This window comes from Lissotriton helveticus, chromosome 7 (genome assembly GCF_964261635.1).
Source record: "Lissotriton helveticus chromosome 7, aLisHel1.1, whole genome shotgun sequence".
Taxonomy (NCBI): domain Eukaryota; kingdom Metazoa; phylum Chordata; class Amphibia; order Caudata; family Salamandridae; genus Lissotriton; species Lissotriton helveticus.
This window is the reverse complement of record NC_136068.1, coordinates 759,348,212-759,357,035: the sequence shown is the minus strand read 5'-3', so window position 1 is coordinate 759,357,035 and position 8,824 is coordinate 759,348,212. Positions and strand designations below refer to the sequence as shown.

Here is an 8,824-nt window from a genome sequence, read left to right as displayed (position 1 = left end):
TGGGTCCGTCCCAGGGCCGTCAATCTGGTAGCACGCGAAATCGCTACCAATGACGGCCCTGGACATTCATTTTGGCCAGCCCCCGCGCGCTGCAGTGACGCAGCACACACGCCGCACGCGCTCCCTGGCCTGTAGGGAGTCGGGAATCTGTTCGGCCGGGCCCGGGCCGCGTGGGCGTTACGTATTCAGACTGTGACAGACAATAGTAAGTCACGGCGGAATTACCGAGCGGCATTGCCGGACCACCACGGAGGGACTGGATACTGCAGCACTGCCCCTCGCGCCAACCTAAATCTTATCATTCTCCCGACTGCATTACTGAAAGCCTGCTTAAAGTTACAGGAATACGGGCTAAAGCTAGCGACCTGCTGCACTGACTGTCTCCATCGTGGCCGCGGAGCATCAAACCAGCAATACCCAGTGCACTGATACCACCAATTACTCTGCTAAAACTGTTGCTTCAGTACACAACCAATCACGCTGGCGAGGCATCGAGCGCTGCGAGGAGTTTGCTGTATGTAGTGCTGTGCAGCCGCCGACGATCACGTGCGGCTGTGTCTACCTCGGCGGCCCCGGCGCTCAGACAGACAGTAGGGCCTGCCAGTGCCACAGTCACTGCACTGTGCACAGTCACTGCACTGTCCGAGACTAGTACAGAAGTTGTTCACAACCGTAAGTACTACTACGACTTACTTTGGTCACCGAGGCAGCCTGCCACTGTGACTGTTGTGTGTCAGATGTTACTTACCTTGTTGTCTTGTCTTAAGTAACGGTGGTGGTGCGTTTAGTTTTTGCCAGGGCTCTCCGTGCTCTCTCTCATTCTGCGGGGGTTGGAGGGCCGGGGTCTGTCGCCATGACTTGCGCGTCATTCTCAGAGGCCCCCGAGTCCTCTCACCATCCTGCAGATTTTTCAGGCAGAACGGGTGGGGCCCTGCTACTGGCTAGCAATAAAGTTGTGTAAAGGTCATCAGCCGCCAACGGGATTTAACCTGCAAGCAGTATTAGAATGTGCCTTTTCTAATTTGTTTGACCTCACTCAAAAAGACTTTACTAGTCAGTGTGATGTTTTTCTGCCGGCAACACACTGACTGGCACAGATGTGTTGACTAACTTGAGGTGGGCTCCTCTGCTCACACAGGAGGGAGCACAAGGGTTAGTGCCCTTTCCTTTCTGGTGCTCTTCAGCAGTTTTAAGAACTTCTTGGCATTTCTTGTTGCTCAAATGGGTGTAATTTTCTGCAATTTAGAAGTTTCCCTTGTCTTCATTCCATGATTTTTAATCGCGAGAAAGTGTCACTCATAGTCGTTGAAATGTCACTCATAATTTCACAGAAATTATGAAAATGTCACACATGGCAATTTAAAACCTTGGCAGCTATGCACGGCCCATGCCACTTTCACTTTGTTAAGGAAACGGAAGGGCTGAGACCAGTCCAGTTCGTTGCTCCAGATTTTGATTTTGTCAGTTTCTCTGTCTCTCCGTCAACCTGCTCTTCTTATGGCGTTATACTTCTATCCTCCTACCGACTGGTGACCCATTGTCCAGCACTGATGCGCCCCCACCCGGGGGTGCTTGGAAAAGCGCTCTGCCCAAAATCCTTTGCTACTGAACCCCATCTATGGTTAACGCCTTTGTGAGTGGGGCGAGTCGCAAAGAACTGCAGAGCAAGCCCCAGCTTCCAGGCTGAGCAGTGGCGCCCACTTTAGATATTTTATTTAAAGGACTTTCATTTTAATATGTGCTTTCTGTCCATTTCCAAGCACTCTCGTTCCTCCCCCAAATCTTGCCAGAAAATGGAAACAGAGGCAAAATAGGGTAAAGTGACCATCCGGCCATTTTCATATAGGGGAGAGGCCACGATTAAAAAATGTCTGTCTTAGTTCAAGATCCACCTTCTGCTCCGTACGAATAGCGCTTGATTCTCCAATGGCACACTGATGGGAAAAGCCGACTGGTGACCCATTGTCCAGCACTGATGCGCCCCCACCCGGGTGTGCTTGGAAAAGCGCTCTGCCCAAAATCCTTTGCTACTGAACCCCATCTATGGTTAACGCCTTTGTGAGTGGGGCGAGTCGCAAAGAACTGCAGAGCAAGCCCCAGCTTCCAGGCTGAGCAGTGGCGCCCACTTTAGATATTTTATTTAAAGGACTTTCATTTTAATATGTGCTTTCTGTCCATTTCCAAGCACTCTCGTTCCTCCCCCAAATCTTGCCAGAAAATGGAAACTGAGGCAAAATAGGGTAAAGTGACCATCCGGCCATTTTCATATAGGGGACAGGCCACGATTAAAAAATGTCTGTCTTAGTTCAAGATCCACCTTCTGCTCCGTACGAATAGCGCTTGATTCTCCAATGGCACACTGATGGGAAAAGTAGATATTCACAGATACCTCTACACAAGACCTCCAGTAGGGCAAAAATAATCTACTCCGTCATTGTTTGGTAGTCTGCCTCAATTTCCTCCTCAACTGAGACTTCGGAAGGTTGGATGTTTAGGAAGCTAACCTGCCCTAATTCTTCAGTTTATTGTCATGCGTACAGATTTGTGAGCAATCGATCCACATTTCGGGGATGAGTAGTCTCTCCGGATAGTTCAAGATCTTTGTTATTGACACTCCCATTGTAATAATGCGGCAGGGGAAGATCAATTTATGCAGCAGGGTTTGCTAAAGTATGCACCAAAAAAATGCATATAATGTGGCGCAATGTAGCACATTTCGAAGCAGTATTGCTGTACAATTATGCACTTTTTCCACATGTTAACAATGTATGCGTGAATGTTTCACCTAATTATTGTCAGTTTAAAACCAAAATACAGCAATCGGCCATTGAAAAATGGCCCTCCTGTGAGACAAACAGCCTATTGCTGTGCGGTAACACGTGGTAAAGTATTTAGTAACTTTTGATTGGTTTTTGACATAGGAACAATTTACTAGGTGGCAGAGGGAGTAAAATCTTCAGAATGTGCAGAAGATGATGGATTGTGTGATAAATCCATAATGATGTGGACAGCGCAGCCGCCTCAGAATCGCATAATTCTAGTTGTCCTGGTTATAGATTTACATCCGAGGATGAATCAAAACTTGGTCAAGCCCAACTGGTTTGGACTTTACTTCCACTAAAACACCGTGCAAGTTGTACTCCTCGTTACACAGGTATCCCCGTTTTTTGTGAAGTATAACCATGGCCACTGGTTTGTGACTGTGTGCCCTCAGTGTGTTTCGCATAGTAGTTGACTTTCTGCATAATCCATAATCTGCAGATAAAAAAAAAACTTGTTCTAAAGGCACGTTTTTACTGATATCCACATTAGTTTGCTTCAGTGATGCCAAATAAATAAGATCTAAAGTCCTGCGAAGTCACTTTCTGTGATGTCACTTCTTGCACCGCAATATGCAATTAGAGGGGCCTCGCATCTTCCCTTTCGCCCAGGACCTCAGAAGGCCGAGGACCGGCACTGTTTAGGGGTTTACATTTATTACTTCCTTCAACCAATTGTATGTAACGGGCATACATATATAAGAGACACAACTGATTTTCTAAGCAAACTCAATCAACTAGATCTATCCAGCACTCCAGACTTTCTTCTATGTACAACAGATGTGACTTCATTGTACACCTCCATCCCATTACTGGAGGGATTGGAGGCTGTTTAATGGTCCCCTCTTAACCAACCGGAAATCCAAGCACACAAGGTGTTTCCCATGGAATTGCTACAATTCTACCTCCAGCACAGCTATTTTCATTATAAGGAGGAATTTTCCCTGCCAATAAGTGGAACTTCTATTGGGTTTGGGGGAGCGCCAACATATGCCAATATTTTTATGGCAGCATTTGAGGGTCGACAAATTTTGAACAATCCGAAATGGAGCAAACATTTGAAAACCTACTGTCGTTACATAGACAATTTTTTTTTAATTTGGTCTGACACTGAGGAATCACTTCGTAAACAGATTGAGATTCTCAACACCCGCAACAACCGCATTCAATTTACTTTCAATATCAGTGTTACCAGTGTATCATTTTTGGACGAATTTATGGTGAAGAGAGAAGAGGGCATTGATACGAGTGTTTATATCAAACCCACAGACTGCAATATTACGCTGTTGTTTCAAAGTTTCCATTCACCTAAACTCATTCATAACTTACCATATTCTCACAAGAGATTATCATCAACTGCAGAATACTTTGAAACAGATCTTAAAAGGATCAAAACCAGGTTTTCAGAACAGGGTTATCCCGCTACAATCATTCAACGTGCAGAGGATAGAATTACTGGAGTTGATCGAAAGAGTCTTCTTGCCATCAAACCTAAAATGCCATCCAACCGCATCGTCTTTGTTTCTAAATGTTCGACTAAGTCTAACAATATCAAAAAAATTATCCTCAAAAGATGGGAATTACTTTCACAGAAACCAGATTTTGGCTCTCATTCGTGCAACCACCATTGTTTGCATATACCAGGAGTTCAACCCCCAAAGAACTATTGACTAAAAAACAGTCGGCCATTGAAACCACCCATACAGGTATGAAGAAATGTTACAACTGTGTACACTGCAATAACGGTATGCAACAAACATCCATCAATCATCCCAGGACAGGAACCAAAATCCAACTCAATCACACCTCTGATTTCAATACCACCAACGTTATATACTGCATTAAGTGTTCATGCGGCCTGCTATAACGTAGGCAAAACGGAAAGAAAAATTCAAACCAGAATCGGCGAACATAAAAGCATGATTAGAAATAAAATTACTAACTCTAATTTGGTTGTGCATTGGCTCGAAATGGGTCACAATATTTTTCCGGTCCGGTTTATCATCATAGAGAAGGTACACATCAAAGAAGGAATGGACAAGAGCAAAAAACTCTCTCCAAAAGAGAAGTATTTTGGACCCGCAAATTGCAAACAATGATGCCAGATGGCTTGAATGACAAAATTGATCTCAGTTGCTTTCTATAAACAACAGATGCCGTTTATCTTTTACACAGAACTTCATTATCATATTCCCTCAAGTTCACTTTTTTCGTTTTTTTGTCACATATTCAATATTTCCAGCATACACAGTTTTCCATACACTAAACATTTCTTGCAATGCAGAATGTATTCAATCTTGCCAGCCAAGGTATATAATACACTGCAAGTTGTTTGTGTCACTGCATTGTAAGGATCACTATGCTCACTTAAATACTGATCAGGTATTCTTTTTATAAAAAAAAATCTTATTTGTGTAGCTTCTCTCCACTTTCCCACCTTTGTGCACTTGCTTTTCGGATTTATGGTATTTTACCGCTTTTGTTCTCTATTACGGCATTTATATATCATCATATACACTTTGTCTCATATCAGGGTGCAGTCTGCACTCGAGTTGGCGGCCATCTTTCAATGACCTCTTTAACTTCTTTTCTTCTGGTCTCATTTCGTGTTATTTGATGCTTGTCGCATTTTTGCTTACTTGGACATATGCCACTTTCAGCTTATAGGATACCCGTTTTTTGTTTATCTCTATTTGTATCTTACACTGGTCTTTGTATTTCGCTACAGCGGCACCTTCTCATTGTGTATTTTAGTCAGTTTTCGCTTTTGTTGTAGACAGTCATGTGACCGCAACAGGCACTCTTTTTCATGGATCCGCATTGCGTACGTCGTTAAACTCGGGAATACAGCTACGGTGTTCAGCGATCCCCAGTAAGATTGAGGCTTCGTTTTCAGGTTTATTGTCTCTGTCCAGGTCACTTGTTTTCTAGCTAGTGACACAGTATTTTTTTGATTCCGTAGACTATCAGTAAAACTTTGGTGACTTGTATTAGTCCATACCAGGTACGTGGTTTACCAATGTGTTTGTTACTTTGTGGGCTCGCGCCTGGCAACTCCATCTATGTATTTCATTATTGTCTCTTACCTTTTTTCAGTTCAAGATACCTTTATTTATCTCAGGTAACTTTCCTTACATTTTTTGCTCCGCTTTTGAGGAACTTCCTTGGTGACCACTATGTACTTATTCTTATTTTTGCATTTGTCAGCTGGGCTGCACATGCGCATCTTCCATCTATCATTCTATAGATGTTCCTCATCATAGGTAATTTGTTCATTTCCATGTTGAATTTTTAGGGTTCAGCACAGCCTTTTCATTTCTTCACTTACTCACCGGCTTCCTACTGTACTAAATGAGGGGTTATGTTATCCCTGTGTTGTCTAAATACTTGGTAGCAATGTACATTTGGATTTAGAATGTATGTTACATTTCTGTATATACGGTGAACATATATAGATTGTTGTGTTTTCTCTTTATTTTAGTGGCCCCCGAAGAAGGGACGTGGGGCCATATGTATCAAATAGACATTTTGCGATTCTCAAAGAGTGATTTTTTGGGAATCGCTATTTGAGAATCGCAAAATGCTATGTATATAGGATTTGCAATACATTTTGCGAATCCTACATATTCCTTAATGGCGAATCTCAAATTGCGATTCGAAATTAAGGAATACCTAACCATTCATTCCTATGGGGCTATAGGCCCATAGGAATGAATGGGAAGACCTTCTCAATTTGCGATTCGCAATTTGCGAATCGCAAATTGAGAATGCAATTTCAAGGGTGCAGGGGTGTCCAAAGGATCCCCTGCTGCAACCCTGAAATAAGCATGGGTGCACATGTTGCGCACATACATGCCCTAAGGGCATGTATGTGCTTCGCATAGCACTTTGAAAAATGCAAAAAGTGCATTTTTCAAAGAAATCGCTAATTACCACCAACTTGAAGTTGGTGGTAATTTGCGATTCCTTAAGGCGAAATTGCACTTTTCTGGTGCTTTTTACATTGCATTTAAGAAATCGCAAAATGTGCGATTCCTTAAATGCAATCGCAAAATAAGGAATCGCAAATTTTGCGATTCCTTATTTTGCCTAATACATACCATTTGGCAAAATTGCATTCGCAAACACCGAAATTCTGTGAATTTCGGCAATTTGGCTTGATACATATGGCCCTTGGTGTCCCGAAATGCATCGGGCCACCCTGGAATGCAATACTTTGCGCTCTGTATAAACTGAATTGCTCAGTTAAAATGTTAGCTCATTGAGATAATGTTCAGTATATCAATGCATGATGTATATAAAGGATGTTCTAATCTTGTGTTTGGAATTTTAATAGTGTAATAAACAATTCATTTGATAACAATCTTGTGTTGACTTTGTTCTGTTTAAACAATGATTAACACAGGAATAGTCTTATAGAAATATATATATATATGAATTGTTAACGTGTTTTGAAACTCTTATACTGTAGTGCACACAGGTATTCAAGTGAGAGCTCGCTTGACATTTTTGGATTGATGCACACGTGGGATTGGCAGCCCACAAACACTGTGTAGCACACAAAAAACACTCTTAGAATAACAAGCATCTGTTTAAGCATTCTTCTAAAATTGGTTAAAATTTCAAAACCAGGTGTCCACCGCATACTTATTCTTTTTTTTTTATTAGGTACGATGTCTGCCACATGGTTGTGGGTGGGAGAGTGTTCCATCCTGCTCATGTATGGGACAAGGAGGGCTGGTGGGAGTTGTAGTGCTGGCTGCCTATTCACAGGCACCCCTTCCTGTTAAGATGACTGGCTCCCTGTGGAGCTGAGGAAGGGAATGTTTACAAATGGCTCTTGGCTCTTGGGTTCCATCCTGCTCAGCTGTGGGACAGGGGGCCTGGTGGGAGTTGTAGAGCTGGCTGTCTGTACACATGCAACCCAGGGAATGTTGCTAGCTACCTTTTGGGTGAATCAGAGGGAGTGAATGTTGGATCTGTGAGACATGTGTTGGGGAGTGTGTGGTACACCTGAATGCATTTGGGCCTAGGAGGTGTAGCTTTGTAGTTGTGCAAGACAGTACATGGCAGTGTGATGGTAGACATTTGTTGGTACTTACCAGCCTCCACTCCCCCGGCTATTCCTGTGAGACTCTCTGGATGCAGTATGGCAAGCACATTCTCCTCCCATGCAGTGAATTTTCTTGGTGGAATGGGAGGGCCACTGCCAGTCATCTGAGCCAGGTGACGGTTCTTGATGTTCTTCTCTTTCACCTGCCTCTTGAGGTCATGCCACCGCATCATAATCTCCTTCTTGGTGCGCCGGACAGTCCCAGCTGCATTGACTTTGCTCATTATCCGTCCCCACAATTTTGTGCTGGTGACTAATGGTGTCTGTAGGACCAGGTTACCAAACACTTGTGGTTCTACTCTGATTATCTTATCTGCCATGACTGACAATTCATTGTCAGTGAATTTGGGCATTTTCCTTTGTGCCATGGTGTGTGATGTGCAGGTGTGAGGGTGGTGGGGGTGATGTAAGGGTGTGTGTGCGTGTGTGTTGTTATGCTGGTGAGATGTGTGGTGGTTTGCCTCTCCTTTGTGTTGTAAGGTTTAGTTCCTTCAGGGCTGGAGTATTTCAAAGGATTCTGGTCAGGGAAGGGGCTGGCTTTATACTCAGCTATGTGGGTGTGCCAAAATGGTGTATTGCTGTCAGGTGTGTTGTGTGGGTTGTTCTGGGATTTGTATTTTTTTAGTTGCCATGGGGGTGTGTCATTGGGGTGTGTTAGGTGTTTTTCAGGGCTGAGCTAGTTTGATGTGTACACGTGGTGGCCTTGCTGTGTGTTTTTAGTATTGACCGCCAGAATAGTTCCAGAGTGGCAGCGGCGGTGGGTATGCAACAGCCCTTCTGCCTGCTCTCCCATTCATCACTGTTAGCGATCGCGGCGGTTGGAAACAGCGGAATGTTCCCCTGTCACCTCAATGGTATTATAATTGTGCGTGCGGTCAGTCCGCTGGCCTTG

The 8,824-nt window shown here is 43.7% G+C and overlaps 1 long non-coding RNA gene across 1 annotated transcript in view; it reads left to right on the top strand.

The window, feature by feature from the left end:
• The first annotated feature begins 164 nt into the window (after positions 1–164).
• The window catches only part of LOC144767029 (uncharacterized), a 132,342-nt gene continuing 123,682 nt past the window's right edge, over positions 165–8,824 (top strand). Inside the window, exon 1 of the long non-coding RNA XR_013598031.1 lies at positions 165–672. This is a non-coding gene — a long non-coding RNA (uncharacterized LOC144767029). The remainder of the gene's footprint in view (positions 673–8,824) is intronic.